The sequence below is a fragment of the Notolepis coatsorum genome, assembly GCF_963971535.1.
Source record: "Notolepis coatsorum genome assembly, chromosome: 4".
NCBI lineage: Eukaryota > Metazoa > Chordata > Actinopteri > Aulopiformes > Paralepididae > Notolepis > Notolepis coatsorum.
This window is the reverse complement of record NC_140168.1, coordinates 75,087,616-75,111,304: the sequence shown is the minus strand read 5'-3', so window position 1 is coordinate 75,111,304 and position 23,689 is coordinate 75,087,616. Positions and strand designations below refer to the sequence as shown.

General features: G+C 43.9%; 1 protein-coding gene across 2 annotated transcripts in view; it reads left to right on the top strand.

Annotated features, from left to right (window-relative positions):
* The first annotated feature begins 5,493 nt into the window (after window positions 1–5,493).
* The window catches only part of LOC311227787 (myocyte-specific enhancer factor 2D homolog), a 125,675-nt gene continuing 107,479 nt past the window's right edge, over window positions 5,494–23,689 (top strand). For both annotated transcript variants that reach the window (XM_084313597.1, XM_084313596.1), the window contains exon 1: window positions 5,494–5,661. The gene's annotated coding sequence lies outside the window, so the exon portion shown is untranslated. The remainder of the gene's footprint in view (window positions 5,662–23,689) is intronic.

Below are 23,689 nucleotides of genomic sequence, written 5' to 3'. Positions count from 1 at the left end.
CTGAAATTCATTGACAACTTCAATGTTTTCTGGAATAACCCAGAACGTTTTCAAAGAAATGGCTTCTTCCCAAATCGCTTAGGTTCAAAGCTCCTATCAACAAACATGCGTCATGCCTTGATGGCCTCCAAGAATATTAAGCTCATACCAGCACGAGAGATAGTCATGAAGGACACAATCTCACCACGAAGTACAGCACAAGACGTCCCCCCCCCCCCCCCATATCACACAAGGCCATCTCGTCTGATCAAATGTCCCCGAAAGCACAGTGCAGTCAGTACGGTACAGTATAGCACAATTACCATGCCATCTCTCAAAACATACAAGTAATCATAACTAGCCAATGGCATGGTGAAAAATATACGCCACCAATGCGTTTACCTGCTATTAACCTCAGGGCCATCACGGTCAAACCAAAGCAGACCTCCTCTAAAGAAGTCCAACAAATAAAATTAGCTTTCCTAAATGTCAGATCACTGAATAATAAAACATTCTTAGTAAATGATCTGATTAAAGAAAATAACTTAGATTGCATCTGCCTAGTAGAGACATGGCTAAATAATGACACAGCTACATCAATAATGATAGAAGCTTGTCCACCAGACTATAACTTTTTTCAAATACCCAGAAAAAATAAAAGGGGCGGAGGAGTTGCAGCAATCTTCTCCTCAAAACTCTTGTTTAGAATCACAGAACTAGGCGAGTTCATGTCAATGGAATATCTTGCCATTGAACTAAAAACAGAATCAACTATTATTGTCACAATATACCGCCCGCCTAGACACTCACCAATATTTATACAGGAGCTCTCTGAACTGATCTCACTATGTGTTACCGGATATGATAAGGTGATCCTAAATGGAGACCTGAACATCCATTTTAATAAGAAAACAGACTCCAAAACTATGGAACTAAAAAATCTACTGGATAGCTTTGACCTAATACAGCATATAACAAATGCAACTCACTGGCTTGGGAATACACTAGACTTAGTTATAACAACAACTGGGCTAAGCATAACAAATATCTCAATAACTGAATTACCTCTCTCCGACCATCACTGTATATTTTTTGATACTCAAATAACCCTTACTAAAACAAAAAAAGAAATCATAGTTAAAAAGAGGCTCCTAAACGACAAAGCTGAATCAAAGTTCATTGATCTTATCAGACTACATGAACCACACAATCATGACAGCTCTCTAAATGAAATGGTAGAAAATCTCAATGATACAATGTCATCTATATTAAATTCTGTCGCCCCATTAAAAACGAAAAAGAAGAAAACTAGAGCCTCGCCCTGGTTAAACTATAATACGGTCAAGAAGAAAAAAGGAAATGTCGTGCAGCGGAGCGAAATGGAGAAAAACAAAAACCACCATATGCTGTGATATATACAAAGATGCTTTAACTGCTTATAATAAAACCATCCGCTTAGCAAGGAAAGATTACTTCTCTAAAATCATTACAGAAAATGCTGGAAACTCCAGAATCCTCTTTTCCACTATTAATGTACTACTCAACACTGCCCCTACACCTCCTCAGTCATCAACGGTTAAGTGTGAAGAACTTGCACTATTCTTTAACAACAAAATAACCTTGATCAGGGCCAGCATTACTCATGATGGAAATAAAGTTGATTGCGGCAAACCGTGCAATGTAACCATGAGAAGTTTCACATGCATCACATTAGATGTACTCTGCAAAACTGTCTCAGAATGTAACTCCTCCACCTCAGACATTGACCCTATACCTACAGCTTTCTTCAAACGGGTATTTAATAGTGTTTCAAGCCCTGTGCTAGATATCATAAACACTTCCCTTAGGACTGGTATTTTCCCGGATGCCTTTAAAACAGCAGTTGTAAAGCCATTACTAAAAAAACCTAACTTGGATAGTAATGAAATGGCAAATTATCGTCCAATATCCAACCTACCATTCATTAGTAAAGTACTTGAAAAGATAGTTTCAGTTCAAATAAATTCCATTCTTGAAGAAAACAACATCTTAGAAGAATTTCAGTCAGGATTCAGAAAATATCATAGCACTGAAACTGCCCTCACCAAAATAATCAGTGACCTCAGACTAAACTCTGACGAGAATAAGATCTCCATCCTTATCCTGTTAGATCTCAGTGCAGCATTTGATACAATCGATCACGATATTCTAATCGATCGTCTTGAAAACCATGTCGGTTTCTCAGACCATGTGCTGGGCTGGTTTAAAACATACATCAGAGGGAGGAAATTCTATGTTAAACTAGGAGATCACATGTCTGATATATACGACAACAACTATGGAGTTGCACAAGGGAGTTGCTTAGGTCCTTTACTCTTCTCCCTTTACATGTTACCGCTGGGTGATATCATCAGAGAAAATAATGTAGATTTCCATAGCTATGCGGATGATACACAACTGTACATATCTGCTGAACCAAATGATGCAGCGATTAGCTCCATTACAGACTGCTTACTGGCAATAAATAAATGGATGAGTAAGAACTTCCTGAAACTAAACGAGAACAAAACTGAAATTCTAATTATCGGCTCCAAAACTAAAAAATAAACATTAATAAAGAACCTGGGGGGACTAACCCCTTGGATCAAATCTGAGGTCACTAGTCTTGGGGTTATCATAGATTCAGAACTGAACTTCAATTCTCATATTAGCAAAGTGACGAAAACATCGTTCTTCCATCTCAGAAATATAGCAAAAGTACGACCATTTATTAATCAGAACGATGCTGAGAAGCTAATTCATGCATTCATATCTAGCCGGTTAGACTACTGTAATGCACTTTTCACAGGTCTCCCTAAGAAAACCACAGAGAGGCTTCAGCTAATCCAAAACTCTGCAGCCCAACTGCTAACTAGAACCAAAAGGAGAGAGCACATTAGTCCAGTCCTAGCCGCTTTACACTGGCTTCCTGTAACATTTAGAATTGACTTTAAGGTCCTTCTCCTTACATACAAAGCTCTAAATGGACAGGGACCTAGCTACATCGCCAACACTCTAATAAATTACACACCAGCAAGAACACTGCGATCATCAGCTGCTGGACTACTAGAGGCTCCCAGAAGCAGTCAAAAGAGGATCGGTAATGCAGCCTTTATCAACTATGCCCCAAAACTATGGAACAAACTACCCCAAAACATCAGGGAAGCCAACTCGCTAGACATCTTTAAAAGACAGCTTAAAACCTATCTCTTTGCTCAGGCATTTCACTGATAGATATCTGCTACCACCTAGTGGCAAGAGGAAACATCAGGGATATCCTGACACAACTTGTATTTATTCTTACCCTGCCTACTCTTTTACACTGCCTATCAAATTCATGTGTCGGTTATTGCACTTTTTACTTCTTACTGATGACTATTTTTAAACTGAATCATTTTAAACTATTCTTATTATTTGCTAGATCCAAATGTGAAACACTGATTATTTATGACTATTTTTAAACTGAATCATTTTATTCTTATTATTTGCTAGATCCAAATGTGAAACACTGATTATTTGTTCATGAATTACAGGAGTATTACTGAATAGAGAGCCTATTAGGTTGCTAGATCCTAATGTGAAACACTGTGATTTGCCATATCTTGCTATGCTCGCTCATGCCTGTATTTTTTATGTCCGTTCTATTTTATAATTTTTTGACTATTTTTAAACTGAATCATTTTAAACTATTTTTACTATTTGTGTTACTGAAAACTGTAAGCGGAGAGCCTATTGGGATGCTAGATCCTAATGTGAAACACTGTGATTCTACCTGTCTATCTTTTTATGCTCGCTTATGCCTGTATTTTTTGCTGTTGTGAAGCACTTTGAACTGCAACCTCTGTATGAAAAGTGCTATACAAATAAAGTTATTATTATTATTATTATACCCTCTGAATCAATCCACTTGAAGATTTGTCAGGGGTTAAATTAGATTCAGATATATTGTCATTCTACAGTACAAGTACAGTATATAACAAAATTTAATTAGCATCTAATATTGCATTAACCATATATAATGTACAAGTGATTCAACTGGAATATATAAAAGAGTACTACTGAGTAATAATGCTAATCAGATGTAAGTACAGTGTTATAGTAATATTATGTACAGTGATACAGGTATAAAAACACTATGGCAGTAAGTCATACTGGCCAGCGGCCATACAGATAATTGATATACTATACAGGTGAATGAATGCATGAATGAATGAAAACTTTATTTAACAGATTGCAGAATGGGTACAATACAGTACGGCTCAATCAATACACATAATTGGGATGCAGACCAGAGAAAGACGTTTGTCTTGTTTACATCAGGGTCCCCTATTTTCTATTCATAGTGGTATGTAAAAATGATTATATGCAGGTATATTCATACAGATGTGGATAAATATATATGGTAAATATACATACGGTATATTATTCATATATAATATTATAATATACATTATTGTACATGCTATCATACAAAGTTGAAATGGGTAGACTATAGCTTGAGGTATAGGTAGTTATGAATTAATGAATTAATGAAAACTTTATTTAACAGATTGCAGAATGGGTACAATACAGTAGGCCTACGGCTCAATAAACACAATTGTTAAGGGGATGCAGACCAGAGAAAGACGTTTGTCTGGTTTACATCAGGGTCCCCCATTTTCAATTCATAGTGACATTTATGACATACACAACATACATATGACATCATGACATTTATGGCATAGGGACATACATGACATACAGGTATAGTACTGTTACATTTGTGACATATATAATATGCAAATAGTACTGTTACCCATAGATCCTGACAGAGTATATACATATTATGATGGGGAGGAGACTGTACATTAGGGGGTGGGTGGGAGAGAAATATACATACGGTGGGGAGAGAATACATACGGTTATGATTACAGTGTAAGGTAGTTGTAGACAGTGAAGACAGTAGGCAGGTACTGTATGAACTGAATATGGCAACATAGTTGAATTATTATGATTGAATTAGTCTCAATCATCCTTGAGTAACTGCACATAGCCCAGCTCCACCTACTGATGCAATGACGCGTAAAATAGGAACAAACTCAGGCCTGTGGTTGTTACAGCCCAAACATGTTTCCCCTTCTTTGCCACCTAAAACGACAGTAAACTCCAATGTCACACGGTTTAGTTACTACATGGTGTGAAAAACCATCGTAAAGGGGTTCTCTCTATGGAAAGCTGACTGGTTATTATGGGCTACAGACAGTACGGTGACATTTTCTCCACATGCAAAATCATGCAAAAGGTAAATACCGAAGCGGAGGGATACAAACACAATCGCAAGAACATGGCCGTCACCTCCGTCATGTCCTCTCCTTCAGATCGCCCCCTTTCAGTAACTGGTCCCGTGATTGGATTAGCTGCCCGAAAGTCGGCCTCCTATTGGATTCCCGATAGGTCAATCACGGACACGATGTCAATGACGTCGGTCGTACACTGGTTACACTGTATCGCCTGGGCTGGACAGTATAGTTACTTCTACATTAAATTGAATATATGCCACGGGATTTACGTAAATAGAGACGTCGGTTATAGTCCAATTTTTTAACGCCTATTAACCAAAATATCTAATCTCGTATATGAACATTCATAGGCCTGTATCGTTGGCTTGGACTGTAATATTTCAGGGTAAGTAGAATGATACATTTCCTTCCTGCGTCTTTTCTCCTTCTCTCAGGGACAGATCCGCTTACTCGTATTCATTAGATATAGCTCAATATAATCACATGTGTATCTCGCGTAACGTATATATCCTACGTGCACTTTATTATTATAATGCGAATCTTGTCATTCATGGCTATAGTTGATGTTCTCCGGCACCGACTCGGTCATGGAGAGAGTTGCATGGAGGTACAGTATAGCTCTAATAATGGCTGTCGGTCGGTCGGATTCGTTAGAAATTGTGAAATGGCCTGAAAAGAGTAGCCTGTTCTTCCACTACCTGGTTATGGTGATTTTAAAACCGTGCCCGAACACTGTTGTTTGCGTGCGTGCGTGTGTGTGTGCGTGTGAGTGCGTGCGCGCGCGCGCGCAATTAAGGCTACGGGCCATTTGTCAGCAATGCTTCCAACCTGTCAAATCAGATTATTCTCTACCTGTGCCGCCGTCAGTAGTGGTGGCCTATACTCCAGTCTACAGACTCCATTTATTACATTGTTAAAGCTACTATTGATCTGTAATAACAGGTATTCCACTCTGTGACCACCGTCTCTAATGGTCTGTAGACTAATGGAATTACCAATAAACTAACTACACAGATATGGCCTGTTGTTGATGATGTTGTTGTTCAAAGCTGTTCAACCAATTTGAACAGCCAAAAGCCCTCGAGAGGCGACACAATAGCAGAAGCCAACAGGAAAAAGTATGTGTCATTATTGTATTGTCATTGTCTTTTTATTGGAGCATGTGTGGGTTTGAAGTCATGCCTTGAAGAACTTTCCTTTCAGACTCGTTTCGGAAAACGAATGAGGAGTGATTCTGTACAGCGAATGCTACCTTGTGCATCTTTAAGATCAGATGTTGAGCGTACAACACTGTTTTAAGAAGGAAAGCACGCCTGGAGACTAGAGCCTAAATCCAGCCAAATACTGGTCTTAACCTTTCACCTTTCCCGAGTAATGCCAGTCATACACACAGCGTTCATCATGGTTTTGTTATGTTTTCGTTATGGCTTCATTACTTGTCTGACGTGGAACGTTATCACTTCCAAGTGTCATGTTCTGTGAAAATTGGCAGCCACAATTTGGTGTTGGATCCCAGGGGGGTCCAGACAGACACTGAAGCTGCCTGTATACAAGTAGGCCACGCCAGCCGGTGCTGTGGGCTGAGTCGGAGAGAGTTTTGTACCATAGTAGTAGCTAGTAACGTGCCTCCGCTGCTCATGGAGTCACCTAATAAAAATAGGCTGGGAGGTATTGTTAAAGTGTGCCGGAAGACCATCGGTCTTCTTTAGGCTTTAGGCTTAGCTGCATTAGACACTTTAACAAATACTCTGTGTTCTTATTTTACACCTGATTGCAGTTTTATGGTGATCTATTGTATGTTATGTTTGAATGTATTTATGTCTTTATTGTATATTTGCCACGTGTACTGGTTGTGCTGTGTACTATTACTGTTGCAAACCAAATTGCCCCTTCAGGAATAATAAAGACTATCCAATCCAATCCAATCCAAATGCACAAGGAAGTACCGGTTGCACCTCACCGGTAAGAGAGAAGCAAAACAAACAATACTATTGGGAGGCTTAACACATTCCCCGCCATCCACGCTGTACAGCGTTATTGCCTGCCATGTGTTGTCTCCCAGACCACGCTGTACAGCGATATTGAGATCAATATTTCATTTTTTCGCCATGGCATTCATAATTCATATATACACCTCTGACGCTGCAGCTGGACCCTACGGCTCAATACAACGACAGCTCAATACCGCCGCCTGGTGGATGGTCGGGCGAGTTACACTCGAACAACAGGAAGTGGGAGGTGTGCGTCGATTAAATTCATCCGGCCGTCAGACATTGTTGCAAGGCTCCCGACACTATAGTACATATCAATCGCTTTATAAACTTAATAATCGATATGATTTCGGCGTTTATTGCGACATACAAACCGGAAATGGACCTAGGCGATCGACGTCCTATACTTGGGATATTTCACCGGCAGTCTCTTTGACGCACGATAAGAGGACGCTAACGTTATTTTCAGCCCAATTGTTTATTCATTTCACTGCAAACCATCTGATCAATATATCACCCATACTACATAAAGCATTTACTGACGATCACGGAATTATAAACGACCCCCCCCCCCCCCCTTTCCTCCGTGCATGATGACGCATAACGTATACGATCATATACAGTTGAATTCTTTTATATAGCGTGTCTAGGGAATAAACGGCAATCGATAATCTATATAAATTATGCGTTTAGGCCTATAACTCACGTTCTAGGAATTACTGCAGAAAACGATAAAAACATACTTATATTCTAGACGGTATTTTAGTATGAATGTATGAATGAAAAAGTATAACGTTCCTACATCCTGAACGATAGATAATCGATGTTGAATGGGCCATAGTAATGTCAATTTAGCAATACAATTTAAAAAGTTATAGCCCTGCAAAGAAGGTGAACATCTCCATAGACTTACAGTGGTGGCAGACTGGCTATATTGATGGATATAAGTTATGGCAGGGAATGTGTTAAGAGCGGGTCAAGGACTCCCGGTCTGTGTTATAATAGACATTTAAAGGAACACGCCAACATTTCGGGAAATTAGCTTACCGTCTTCTCCAGATAGAGACAAGAAGATAGATACCAGTTTCCTCTCTGTGCGTTCAGTAGAAAGCTATCTGGCTGCATGTTAGCCTAGCTTAGCACAATGAATGGAAGCGGACATGACCGGTTAGCCTAGGCATTGTCCAATTAACACCTCTCCTGAAGGCTAACCGGTCATGTCCGCTTCCATTCATTGTGCTAAGCTAGGCTAACGTGCAGCCAGATAGCTTTCTACTGAACACACAGAGAGGAAACTGGTATCTATCTTCTTGTCTCTCTCTGGAGAAGACGGTATTTCCCAAAATGTTGGCGTGTTCCTTTGAGAGCAAGTCAAGGACTCCCAGTCTGCGTTATAACACAGACATTTAATGACATGTTGTTCCAGGGTCCCCCCCTTCTGAGAATATTCTGGCTGTGAGATAATGATGAGAGGAGAGAATGAAACCCATGACCTCGTATGCACTCTCTCTTCTGGCTAACTTCTAGGGAATTAAAGGGGCACTTGACCCCAAAAAAACAATGCTGATTTATTTGCACATAATCTCACACCGTGTGCAAAAACTCGAAACAGTTTTGCACACATTAATTTAGTTTGACCGTTATTGAGAGTGAATGAGTTTGAATATTATATGGCCACCACCAGTGATGTCATCGGGGACATTGAATCCTTGTGTTGTGTTAATTACAGCTAGGGCTGTCTTAAATGCTTCGAAGCTTCGAACGTTCGATTCGATGGCACAAGCTTCGAACATTAAAAAAAAAAACGAAGTTAAAAAAAAAAAAAAACCTTTTTCAATTTTTTTTTTTTTAATTTTAAATTGTTTTACTTCGATTTGTGTGTGTGTAGGTGTGTGTGTGTGTGTGTGTGTGTGTGTGTGTGTGTGTGTGTGTGTGTGTGTGTGTGTGTGTGAACTACCCATCCCAGTTAGGACAGCCGAATCCCGTCCAATCTTTCGCCGTCGACTAAAGACTCACTTCTTCAACCATTATCTGAAATGATAAAAATAAAAAAAAATAAAAATCTAACCGTGACTAACCTTACTGTCATGCACTTGTCCTAATAAACTAACCTACACTGTAACACGCAACACTTTGATGAACATTGTTACTCAGCTGATAGAGTTGTACCCTTCTTGCTGTCTTGTCGTACAGAACTTGTAAGTCGCTTTGGATAAAAGCGTCAGCTAAATGACTAAATGTAAGTGTGTGTGTGTGTGTGTAGGTGTGTGTGTAGGTGTGTGTGTGTGTGTGTGTGTGTGTGTGTGTGTGTGCGCGCACCTTGTAGAATTCCACACATAAGAAAGAAAGATACTGGGATGAATAAACAAAATAGGAAATAAAATGTAGAAATGCATGCAATACATAAATAAATATGAATCTCAACATTTAGATAAGGTGCTACTGAGATGTTTTGGTGAGTTCTTTGTTTTTTTGTGGAAGTTGCCCTTCTTAAAAATGCATGAACATTCACTGATAATTGGTCTGTAGTGGAGTCTACAAGGTCTACATTGCCGGACCATGTAGAATCCGGACCTTGTAGACTGACATAATTCTGTGCATAGTTTAGTCTACACAGGCCATATTTCAAATAATCAAAATCTTACTTCATTCATCTTAAACATTCTTGATTTGGGGGATTGGTAGTTCCCATGAAATCTGAAGTTGTTCAAACGACAACAGCGATCCACCTTGAATTAAATCACACAGCCGAGTGAAACCTTGTTGGATGCGTCAGTCACGAAAGGGGCTACTTAATTAATTAATCCAACCCACTTTATTTATAGAGCACATTTAAAAACAACAACGTTTACGAAAGTGCTGTACAAGTCCCACAACATAAGATAAAAAAAAAATATATATATATATATATATATAAAAAAAAACATTTTTTTTTTTTTTTTTCGAAGCTTCGAATTAAAATCGAAGCTCGGCCCCGAAGCTTCGATTGCCAAAAAAAGCTTCGAAGGTCAGCCCTAATTACAGCACCATGAAATTATGTAAATAAAAAAATAGCAATACCTTTATAGGGACTGCTGCCTTATCATTTCATGGTGCTGTAATTAACACAAGGATTTTGCCCCCGATGACATCACTGGTGGCCATATTCAAACTCATTTACTCTCAATAACTGAATAAATAAATAAATGAATGTGTGCAAAACTGTTTAGAGTCTTTGGATGTGTGTGAGATTATGTGCAAAATAAATCAGCAATGTTTTTTGGTAAAGTGCCTCTTTAAAGAACAGGGGCATTTAACGATTCCTCATTTTGCTATTAATTTATGAGGAATAGTTAGAATTCAAACTAACTAGACTGAAGCTTACTCCAGATCAGTGACCAGGATCACCTGTCTTCATGACCTGATTCAAACTAACTAGACTGAAGCTGACTCTAGATCAGTGACCAGGAACACTTGTGTTCATGACCCTATTCATCCTAACAGACTGAATCTGACTAGATCAATGACCAGGAACACTTGTCTTCATGACCTTATTCAAACTAACAGACTGACTCTGACTCTAGATCAGTGACCAGGATCACTTGTCTTCATGACCTTATTCAAACTAACAGACTGACTCTGACTCTAGATCAGTACTCTCAATACTTTCTGAATGTGGACCTGGTGCTTGAGGGCATGTTGGTCACTGGATCTGGAGTTGGAGCACATGTTGATGATGTATTATTTTTATAACATTATAATGATAATAATAAGTACAACAATATTTGTATCATTAACAATTACGTTTTACATTATAGTCATGATTCAACGAGGCATTGTGTGATGTCCAAAAATAAATAAAAGCACTACAGAAACACTGCAATAAATAAATAAACGCACAATTGGAGGGGGGCTTCCCACTCTCCAAGACATTTACAACAAGTGCTGTATGGGTAAGGCTATAGAATAATCAAAGACCCCAGCCACCCAAACAACTGCCTCTTTGAACTGCTGCGGTCATCTTACTGTTCACGAGTTGAACCCACACAGATGACAACAGAACAGACACAAAGGATAGGTTTAACGGATTCCATAGAAATAGTTTATTAGCAACGATGCAACAGCCTCATGCTCGGGGAGGATGCATATGGAGCTGCATGCTCCTGGGCAGGTGTGCTCAGCGCTAGGCCTACACACACACACACACACACACACACACACACACACACACACACACGCACACACGCAGCTGAAATAATTGATTGGATTTATTGTTTTTTATGTTATGGTTGATGGTTATATTTATGGAGGAAAACTTGTTGAATATTGAAAGAAAAGATTTATTGTTTTATATAAGTTATGCAAATCAGACAATATTATGCTATGGATAAATATGAGTTATGCTTGCTGAGGGTTGATCTAGGTCTGGCTCCCTCTTTGGGTCAGCTCTGCTATTACAGAGCCAGGTAGGATCCTTATTAGGGGGACTGCTTTCACCTGGGAATGGCTGAAATGAATAGGAAATACCTGGTTGGGAGACTGGGGAGCGGACACAGTTTTTCTACCGCAAATATGGTTTGAAATCATTGTTTACATTAATTGTTTTATAAGGCAAGTGGGCAAATTCTTTCTTTAAATTATTTGTTAATAAATTCCTTTGTTAAATGGAAACATTGGACTTTTGGCTCTTGGATTGCGCGTCGTCAACCCCGCTCACAGTGGCTGTTTTGTTAAAGCCACTATACACACACACACACACACACACACACACACACACACACACACACACACACACACACACACACACACACACACACACACACACACACACACAATATGGTATATCTAATGTTTGTTGCTGGAATATATCGCTGATTGTGCACTGAGGAGGGAGCGCCAGTACCGCGACCATGCGGACCTATTCACACAGAGAGATGAGATGAGTACCCATTGTGTATGTTCACTGTTATGTTTACTGCTTGATATACTACAGGGCCAGGCTGTACCAACTATCTACCAACTCTCTCAGGGTGGAATATACTACACTAAGTGGAACTAAGTATAACTTGCACTACTGTCTGTTCAAAATAAACCAAAAGAAACCTAGCCTTATACATTTGGGATTTTTGTTGCTTCTTTCCTGTTGTACCAAACTCGTACTGAACTGTGACTCCAAAACCGAGGTCTGTACCGAACCATGGCTTCTGTGTACCGTTACACCACTAAGCACTGGTAATAGTAATAGTAATGGAGCAGAACATAGTAATAATAGTGGAATGAATTAAGATAAGATATTCCTTAATTGATCCCCTTGGAGAAATTCAGGCATCATAGCAGCATGGGGGAGGGGGGGGGGGGGGGTACAGGCAGTAGAATACATGATACAGGTAATAGAAAACTAATATAGTACAGTTGAGAAGTACAAATAAAATAGAATAAAAATAGGCAGTGTAAACAAAATAACAATATAATTATCTCTGGACATGCGCATATGGGCAAGTAGGCGGTGTAAAAAGGTCAAGGTGCAAGATGAGGGTATGTATGCCCTCTCAGTTATATTTGCCCTACTATGTAAGAGTAGTGATCATAGTATAGTATACAGTACATGGTCCATACATGGTCCATAATGTATTAGTCCAGATTGCAGTGTTCAGTATTAAGAGTCAGACAGTCCTAAGCTCGCAAGTTCTCCAGCCATTAGCTGCTCTGAAGGCACTCTGCAGCAGTCCGTGCCCACGGTTTGCGGAGCCTGATGGCTATTGGCATGAAGGACTGGCCGAGGCTGTTTGTGTTGTGTTGGGGGAGAAAAGTCTATGGCTGAACATGCTCCTCATCGTAGCTAGCTCCTCGTAGAGGGGGTGGGGGTTGTCCTCTTGGCTAGCTCATCATAGAGGGGGTGGGGGTTTTCCAGTATAATGTCCAGCATTTGCTTCATCCTCATCTCTGCCACCACCTCTAGTTTGACCAGTTTCACTCCCACTGTGGAGCTATCCTTCCTCACCAGCTGGTTCAGTTTGTAAGTGCGTTGGCTCTCTGACAAACACATTCAGGTACGCATGTTGGGGGGCAGCACAGACGCTTGTACTACAGAACCCCTGCTACCCCTGGAGTGGGTTGGGATTCAGTGCTTTGCTCAAGGACACTTTTTTTTTAATCCTCTCTTTCTCAGATTTTTCTCTGTTTTCTCCCCGTCCCAATTTAGTCGTTGTGCCAATTCCCCCCCTCCCCTACCTGGTTGTTGTGCGCATATTCTCCTACTGGTCGGTGCAAGGGAACCCTGACCTGAAGTCATCCGCACGCTTCCTCCGACACATGCGGCGACAGCCAGTGATTCTTTTTTCACCTGGCAGCGAGGACTCTCATTGGTGAAGTGTAATGCGTGGGAGGTCACGCTGCCTTCATCAATTCCTGCCTTTCGCTGAGCAAGCGCCCAGACCTGACCTGTAGGCGTCGCTGTCCACAACGCCAGTTTACCAATTACCACCCACGACTTGCCCTCCCCCTAACCCAGCCAAACGAGTTAGTATGACGATCAGCCCAAGACTCAAGCAATGCTGACTCCGGGAGTCGAGACCGCAGCCTCTTGCATTGGTGATGAGCGCAATCTCCGCTACGCCACCTGACCTCCCCTTTCAAGGACACTTTTTTTTTATCTACTTTTTCTCCCCATTTTTCTATTTTTCTCCCGTCCCCAATTTCGCATTGTCCAATTCTACCCTCCCCTGTCTCGAACGTTGTTAGGCCATGCCTTCCACAAGCCGGCTGCAATGTGGACGAAGCCTTGCATCACGTGTCCCCTCCGGTACTCGAGGAGGCAGCCGTCGCATCTTTTCACCTGCACAGCGCGATCTCTCAGCGGCGAGGGTCTGCGTGGGAGGGACACGCCGCCCTTGTCGCTTCCTGATTCTACTGCGCAGGCGCACCAACCGACCTGTAGGAGTCGCTGTCCACAACGTCCGATTCCCACCCACCAGCTTCCCACCCCCTAATACTGCCAATTGTATTAGTATGAACGACCAGCCAAGCTGGTAGCAACGCAGAGAGCTGGGCTCGAACCCAGCATCTCCTGCGTTGGTGGCGAGCGCCTTGCCCACTGCGCCACCTAGCCGCCTTTTCAAGGACACTTCTAAAGGGATGTGCACGTTGACTGTCACAGGGGATTGAACCTGTGACCTTCTGGCTACAGTTGAGTCTCTAGGTCTTTGTACAGGATGTGTTATTAACCCTTTCATGTTTGTATGTGTTGTTAACCCTGTCAGGGTTAAAATAATTGACAGATTGATTGATAAAATAATCGTTTGTTGCAGCCCTAACATGCGTGCACACACACACACACACACACACACACACACACACACACACACACACACACACACACACACACACTGGACAATTAATCACATTTTATTTCTTCTTGAATTTAGCTTCAAACGATTATGAAATGTCGTTTCATGTCGCGTGTAGCTTATTCCCAGCGGAAGAGTATGTCGCGTGCTTCCGCGTTTTCTCTGATTGGCCATGACGCCCATGTGACCACGGCAGCGCGAGAGAGCTGCAGCGCGGAAATAGGCTGTCTATTGCCTCGCGCTGCAGCGCGGAAATAGGCTGTCTATTGCCATTCTCTAAGACAAACTCTAACCTTAACCAGCTCCTTAACTCTTTCAGTGCCACTCACAAGATTTCTCGTGTTTTTTTATAGGTGGTTGCTAGCCACTCACGAGATTTCTCGGAATTTTTTTTTTTTTTTTTTTTTTGCGATCTGAAAAATTATTGCATCACCCGAGCCTACCCGAGTATTGCCGAGCTGCGCCGGTGATCACTGTGGAAAAAAGCGCCCCCTGTCGTCTCCCAGATGACATAAGTGATTTTGGAATGGACTCAATGAAAATGAATGGGGAAAAAAATCCGGTACTCCACATTTTCCAGTTCACTGATCCAGCCGGGGTTACTAGAGTTCATTCTGGAGCCTCAGATCCCCTCGGATCATGGAGATCCACTGTGTCGCGTTGGATCCATACACGTATCGATTTTTTCGAATGGTGATCAGGAATTGGAATATACCAGTTGGATACCATCTGATGTCAGGTAAGGACTCTATGTTATCAGTGGTAGGATAATCAGAGTAAGTTTGATGAAGTTATAAGCTGTTTTGTGAAATGTCTTCTTTCGGTTTCAATGTAAAACTCCGAGAGGAAATCAACGAGGCGATTATCCGCGCGCGGCCGTAATGTGCGTGCATGCACGTATAATATTGATCATCTAGCGTTTATTTGAAAACGATTCATAAAAAGGCCGACGAATATCAACGTTGTGGAATATTCCACTAAAAGACGATTTTCATAGAATGCTCCGGAATGAGCTGTTTTTTATATCAAAACGGGGGCTTTTCTAACTGCTCTGAAACGGCAACGACGCGATAAAAAAACAATCTGCCTTCACAGCACTGTCTGGAAAATAGTCTTTGATAATGCGATGGGCAGATTAGACACATAGCCATAATTTAAAACATAGATTAGGCGATATTAACGTTAACATTGGCGCGGATGGTGGCATTCAAGCGGTAAAATGGAAAACCAGGCATGGCATTGAAAGAGTTAACAGCGCCTAAACTTAACCCTTCTAACCATAACCAACTCCGAAACAATGCCTAACCTTAACCTTAACCTTAACCATGCCTAACCTTAACCTTAACCATAACCAACTCCGAAAGAATATTGCCATTCTCTAAGACAAACTCTAACCTTAACCAGCTCCTTAACAGCGACTAAACTTAACCCTTCTAACCTTAACCAACTCCGAAACAATGCCCAACCTTAACCTTAACCTTAATGCCTAAACATAACCAGCTTAAAGAATGAACGTTAAAGGGGAACTATCTTATAAATGGCCTTTTTGAGTGTTTAGCATTGTTTCCTAGCTATGTGAAGTTCAAGTTCAAGTTCAAGTTCTTTAATAGTTGTCATACAGAAGTACAGAATACTTTCATACAAAATGCTTCTTACTGTTACGCTCCAGAGACTGTGCTAGACAAGATAGTATCAAATAACATAATAACATAATATAGCATGAATTTAGAAGAAGAAAATGAGGTCACAGTGTTCGGTATAGACATATGTACAATGTTCTGAGTTACCATATAATATACAATACACAATACTATGCAGTGTACTAATGTACAGTACTATCTAGTGCAAAGCAGAAATGGGATGAGGTACAATTTTAGGTACAATTTACAGTAAGGTGTACGAGTTGTAGTGCAATCCTTCATCCATAAATATAAAGTGTGGGGAGTGGGTGCTACAGTGTGTTTGTTTAAAGTGGGTGTGTGCTATAAAGTGTGTGGAGTGGGTGCTACAGTGTGTTTGTTTAAAGTGAGTGTGTGCGTGTGGATGTGTGTGCTATGTGTGTTTGGTGGTTGTTGTTGTGTAGTGTTCATTCATTGTTCGTTTAGCAGCCTGATGGCCTGGGGATAGAAGCTACTTCTGAGTCTTTCTGTGCTCGCCTTGAGACTCCTGTATCGCTTGCCTGACGGCAGCAGTTCAAAGAGGCAGTTGTTCGGGTGGCTCGAGTCCTTAATAATTCTCTTAGCCTTCCCCTTGCAACGCTTGTAGTAAATGTTCTGGAGGGTGGGGAGCCCCCCTCCAATTGTGCGTTCGGCTGAACGTGTCACTCTTTGTAGTCTGCTTTGGTCTTTTGCAGTGCTATTCCCAAACCAGGAGGTGATGTTGCCGGTCAAGATGCTCTCTATTGTACATGAGTAGAAGTTCTTAAGGATCTTCTGGCTGACTTGGAACTTCCTTAGGCGCCTGAGGAAGTAGAGGCGTTGTCGTGCCTTCTTCACCACACTGTTAATGTGAACTTATATTAATATGATCTATGTCTCAAGATTCTCATATTGGCGCATTCTTCCAATTCTCCTCTCACAATATTCACCCTCACTGAACTGAGTCATCTGAAAATGTGCCTATCTGTGATGTCATAAAGACACCGCTGCATGTTAATGTTGAGATACAAGATGAGCTGCACACAGTGGCACCTGCACCTGCACCTGCACCTGCAGCCCAGGCTCAAAACGGCTCGAGATCTTGAGGTAGAAAAATGCTGTTTTTGAGGACTTGATTAGAAATACAAAACAATGAATAAAAAAAATATATATATTACAGAGGTGTTCCATAGACTCACAGGAATTGTGTAAAAGTGCCCAAATAGTGAAAGAAATAGTAAAATAGTTCCCCTTTAAAAAAAAAATAAAATAAATTGAAGGGATTCGAACTTGTCACCAACGGACCGCAGCGCTGCCAGGTGAGCTAAGTATCGAATGAAAATCATCAGGGATTACGGCTACACAATGCCGCAAGCTCTGCCGCTCCGCTCTGCGGCTGCCGCGCCTGCCGCGGGGCGTGTCGCGTCGCAGCCAATCAGGGAAAACGCGGAAGCACTCGGGCGTACTCTTCCTCTGGGAATAAGCAATAAGCAGCCAGGTCATGTTTTTAAGCCAGGTCATGTTTTTAAGCCAGGTCATGTTTTTAAACCAGGTCGTGTTTTTAAACCAGGTCGTGTTTTTAAACCAGGTCATGTTTTTAAACCAGGTCATGTTTTTAAGCTAGGTCGTGTTTTTAAACCAGGTCGTGTTTTTAAACCAGGTCATGTTTTTAAGCCAGGTCGTGTTTTTAAACCAGGTCGTGTTTTTAAACCAGGTCATGTTTTTAAACCAGGTCATGTTGTTAAACCAGGTCATGTTTTTAAACCAGGTCATGTTTTTAAACCAGGTCATGTTTTTAAACCAGGTCATGTTTTTAAGCCAGGTTGTTGTGAAGGATCAGATTAAACCGAATATATATGTTTATTTATATATATATATTTAAATAGTGTTTGTATATCGTTTGATATCCCCTGTATATTCCTTGTACAATATGCACTGAATATCCCTTTAGTCTACTAAACAGCCCATAATAGTTTCATTCTACCATTGGACGAGAACCTGGCGCCAGGTTGCCATACCCCTAGGTTCAAGTTCAATCGTGCCGCCCAACATGTCGTGGCAAGCCCCGGTTCCGCGTAGGAATACGTCGGGCGAAATACGAATGGTACTATTTGTTCATAGCGCATATATATATGGCGCAAGTAAAGTAGAACTTGCTTTTAGTCCAGTTCTTTACCCTCCAACAGAGTGACAGACGCGAAGCCTCACCCACGACGCACGTGTGGTGTAGTAAGGCCTACTTGGCCTCAGAATAGGCATTGAGATATCGTGTGGATTAATAGTTGAATAGTCATAGTTTGGCACTATACCGTCGAGTTGGACGTATTCTATTAAGCTAATAATAGTCTATTTATGTATGGTGCATCGTTCGGTTAGAGTTATAAAGTTATCAGTACCCCCATCGTTCCTGACGTTATCTGGACGCTTAACCAGGCTGGGCAGACCCCTAGTGGTGCTTGCATCCGAGGAGCTCCGGGCCAGGGCGACTGGACCTGTATATTGGATTACTCTACCCGGACGACGGCGAGCCTTCCACGGCTTGGATTATGCTTTGGGTGCTTTGATTATTCCATGGATAACGGCCAACACTGCGGAGTGTTGGAACTACCCCCCGGAGAGGACTCCAGGTGAGACGGCGCTCTACACCAGTGAGGTCGCCTCACGTCTCTCCGTTGTGGACCGGCAGCTACCGTCCACCAGAGGGTCCAGCTGTATTCGTCTGCGGACCGAGGTTCTGTGGGCACCGTGTTCAAGACTTTGAATTCTCCCAAGAAATCGTCGGCCAGATGGGATACCGCCAGCGGCTTCTCTAACCCCCCCCTCCTACTGTCTTACAACCAGCGGGACCCCCCCCCCCTTAGTGTATCCAGCTATAATCATTTAAGTACCATCGCTATAGTTCCTAAATATCCAGGTTGTATACTTACTCCCTGCGTAACCAGAGATTGGACATTCAATGTTGATTTACCTACGAATACTCATTTGCCATACAAGTGCATATTTCAAATCATAAGTGTAAACAAGTGAACGTTGTATATACCTTTTGCTATATTAAATATTCGATTTGTACATTTGTGTGGACTTCGTTTCATCAGGTGGGAAAGTGTTCATCATACTTATATCATGTACTGGATGGCCAGAAGTTAAAGTACAAGAGGTAGTGGTATTAAATACCATATCTAACAATACAGTCAGGGAATTGTACCCCTCAGTTACAATTGGTCCTTCGAGCCGGAGGGTAACTAGTGTAATATTAATATAGTGTTATTAATATTGAAATGGCCTATGATGAACACTCCACGAAACGGTCCTCCTAACCTAGAACGCCCGCGGCGCAGACGACAGCCACCTCAGTACTTAGAGGATTACACTGTCAGTCAACTACCTAGCCTTCGACAAACGGTAAACGCGGTAAAAGTAGAAAGTAAAATTATGTCTGACCTTAACGACCAGGTTTCCCCGACCACAGAGGCCCTAGTAGGTCCTAATGTAACTGACCAAGCTCACGGTGGGGACCAGGAGGGAGCTGACATGCCTTTACCCCCCGCCACTACCCAAGAAGTAGTCCCCGACCAGCCCCGGGAGGAAGACAACCCTACAGAGAGAGAACTCTGCACGGAAGAAGAGGAGGAGAGCGCCGAGGAAATAGAGCTCCAGGACTCCCCAACGAGTACCCCCAGGAGCGGCTCACGCAGGAGCGGCTCACCTCCACAACCGCCTTCCCCCAGCGAAGCGGAGAGGATGCTACAACAGGCGTTCCTCGTCAGCCTGACAGCCTCTACCGAACGCGACCGACTTCAGGGTGAACGCGATCGTCTCCAAGCACAGGCGCTTAGCGAGCGCGAACAACTCCAAGCACAGGCGCTCAGCGAGCGCGAACAACTCCAAGCGCAACAACGGAGCGAAGAAGAGCGCACACGCCTGGAGATGAGACGCCTTCAGACGGAAGAGAATATGGCAAGGGACCGGGCCGACGCCCAGCGCGCCGCTGCCGGTGCCCAAAGAGAAGCAGATCTCACCAAGCGCGAAGTCGAGCGCGACAAGTTACAAGCGCAGCTAATGGAGCAGCTGATCCGCAAGGCAACACCCTCTCCCTCCGCCAGGGGTTCAAGGAACTCGTCGAGACAACAGTCAAGGGCAGCGTCTCCTCACCGAGCAAGCGACCCTGAACTTGACCAACAGACCGAGCCTATACCCCCCGCAGACCCCCTTCCCAGACCGGTCCAAGCGAGACCCAGCTACAAGGAAGGAGCGGCATACACTGCGGAGAAGCTAAATAAACGATTACAGGATCTGGAAGATCTGATAGAGGAAGAAGAGGGAGAGGAGGAGAACCAAGCCCGACGACAGCACAGTACTCCACCGGACCAGGAGGTCCAGTACAGTCCAGGCTATACCCCCGCGGCGCTGCGCTACAGACCCCCGACTCTATTCACGGGTGAGCACGACGCACGACCAGCCCCGAGGAACAGCACCTGGACCAGCGGGCCATGGTACCCTGTCAGTACCAGCCCACAGCGAGGCGCAAGAGGGGACTCGCCCAGGAGGTCTCTCCCCCAACGCTCGCCGATGTATCAGCCATCCACGGCGTCATACATTGCCACGCCGTCATTCCCAGACTTCGCCTATGAGAGTCGAGCACAGTACACGGAGCTCCGGATGTGCTTAGAGACAATGATGGTGGATGTCGCTGACGAACGCCACAAGTATGCAATATTACTGAAGCACCTGAAAGTACCGCAAGCGCACAATATAGCGCTAGCCTATGCCACCTCTTCGACACCATACACAGCGGCCCTAGCGGCGCTGGACCAGAGATATGGACGTATATGGGATTACGTAATCCAAGAGATAAGGCATATTGATCGCCTACCCCCAGCCACAGACAATCGCTCATTAGACGACCTGTCAATCAAAGTGCAGTCCCTGGTAGGGATGCTGGGAGCGCAACGGGAAAAGGGCATGCATGAGCTATACGCCAACTCTAACGTCGAGAGGATTTTGGAGAAGCTGCCACCCGCAAGACAGGAGAGTTTTAGGCGGCAGAGAGACTACCGGGATCCCAACGGCCCCGAACCATCCCTCCTTGATCTAGCCGACTTCCTGGCGAGAGAAGTCAGCAGCTTACGACTGGATACATTCGGGCGGAGCACGCCAAGCTCCAGAGAGGGACCCAGGAGAATAAATGATGGAAGAAGATCGGTGACTGTCATGCACCAATCAGAGTCAGTACCGAGCAGTAAGAGTCACAGCACCCCCTCGAGAAAAGAGAAGTGGAAGATAGCGTGTCCCTACTGTGAGAAAGAACACTGGCTGTCACAATGTGACCTATTCACAAAGATGAATGCAGAAGAAGTGAGTCAATGGATAAAGTCCAACAGGCGCTGTTACCGATGTGCGCGGCCACACATGGCAGCCGAATGCCGCCTAAAGAAAAGGTGCAGTCGGTGCGACGGAGCCCATCTAGATATACTACACGAAAGTAACAGAAGACGGCCCCCACCTGCACCATCGAGCGGCACCAAGGCAAGTGTCATGTACATTGACCCCGCCAGCAGCAGCGGCGCCCAAGTGCTCTTAAAGGTAGTCCGTGTGACATTGAGCTACCAAGATAAAGTCATGGACACTTACGCCGTCCTTGATGACGGGTCAGAGAAGACCCTTCTGCTCGCGTCCGCTGCGGCCCAGCTGGGACTGCGGGGGAGCAAGAACGAAATGACGATTCGGACAATAAGAAGAGATTTAAAGACGATAAAGGGCGAGAATGTCTCCTTCACTATCGCAGCAAACGGGCAGCCAGAGCGACGGTATAAGATTACAAATGCTTTCACCAGCCAAGAAATAGGACTATCGCAGTACACCTACCCTGTCGCTAAGTTGATGGATAAATATGTGCACCTGCGCCAATTACCTATCCCGCTCATAGACGGCGCTACCCCGACCCTGCTGATAGGCTCCGACCATGCAGAACTCATAGTCCCGATTGACCGGGTCCATACAGGACCCCGAGGCTGTCCTGCAGCAGTCGAGACCCGCCTAGGGTGGACCCTACAAGGCCCCCTCGCTAAATCTCTCAACCGAACAGCAGCCACTAGCTGCCTCCACTCCAGAACAACAGAAGAAGACACCACTCTCCTGCAGCATGTCGAGAGGCTATGGACACTAGAGACAATGCCCTTTAAGAACGAAAAGAAAGACATTCGTTCTAAAGAAGACATTTACGCCATCAACCTACTCGAGCAGGGGACAAAGAGAGTCACAGTCGGCGGAGTGATGAGATACGCAACTCCACTCCTGAGGCGAGAGGGAATGCCCACCTTTCACGCAAAGAAAGACGCCACGGAGCGCTATCTATTGAACACGGAGCGGCGCCTAGCCAAAGACCCCGCTCAAGAGAGTGTGTACCGTGCTGAGATTGAGAAGCTAATCACAGCGGGACACGTAACAAAGATTGACATTAAAGAGGCCGATCAGACGACCGAATCATGGTACGTGCCGCATCACAAGGTCCATCACAACGGCAAGGATCGCATTGTGTTTAACTGCAGCTACCAGATCGGATCCCAAAATCTGAATAAAGAGCTTCTGCCCGGCCCCACACTCGGCCCCTCCCTACTAGGCGTGCTACTGCGCTTCCGCCAGGACAAGGTGGCTATCAGCGGGGATATCAAAGGGATGTTCTTACAGGTGAGACTAGTAGAGGAGGACAAGACCCTGCTGCGGTTCCTATGGAGAGAGAGGATCGGAGATGAGAACCCAGCCATCTACCAGTGGGAAGTACTCCCCTTCGGAACCACATGCAGCCCGTACTGTGCTACATTTGCACTACAGAAACACGTCGCAGAGGACCCAGCAGCAGATGAAGAGGTCCGACACAGTGTGAAGAACAGTTTCTACGTGGACAACTGTTTACAAAGCGTTTCGACTCAAGAAGAAGCCGAGGCTCTCCTAATCAAGCTACGCGCCTCCCTGATCAAAGGCGGCTTTGATCTCAGGCAGTGGGCCAGCAGTGACCCGCACGTATTGCGCAGCCTCTCCCCCGCGGACAAGGCTGCCAGCAGCGAGACCTGGATGGCGACCATCCCAGGAGAAGCCCAAGAAATGACACTAGGACTAGTCTGGCGCTTCAAAACAGACTCGCTCCACTATAGACACAAACCCTTGGCTCCAGAGCAGGGAAGGTCGACGGCGATACCGACCACCAGACGGAGTGTGTACAGAACACTCGCCAGACAATATGACCCGTTGGGATGTATTCTACCTTACACCACCAGGGCAAAGATGATTGTACGAGCACTATGGGACAAGGACCAGGGCTGGGACGACCCAATACCCGCACACCTTGCCTCAACATGGAGAGAGTGGGAGACGGAACTCCGCTCACTCCCAGGCGTCAATATACGCCGCAGCTACTTCCCATCCACAGTGAGGCCAGAGACATGCGAGATTGATCTACACGT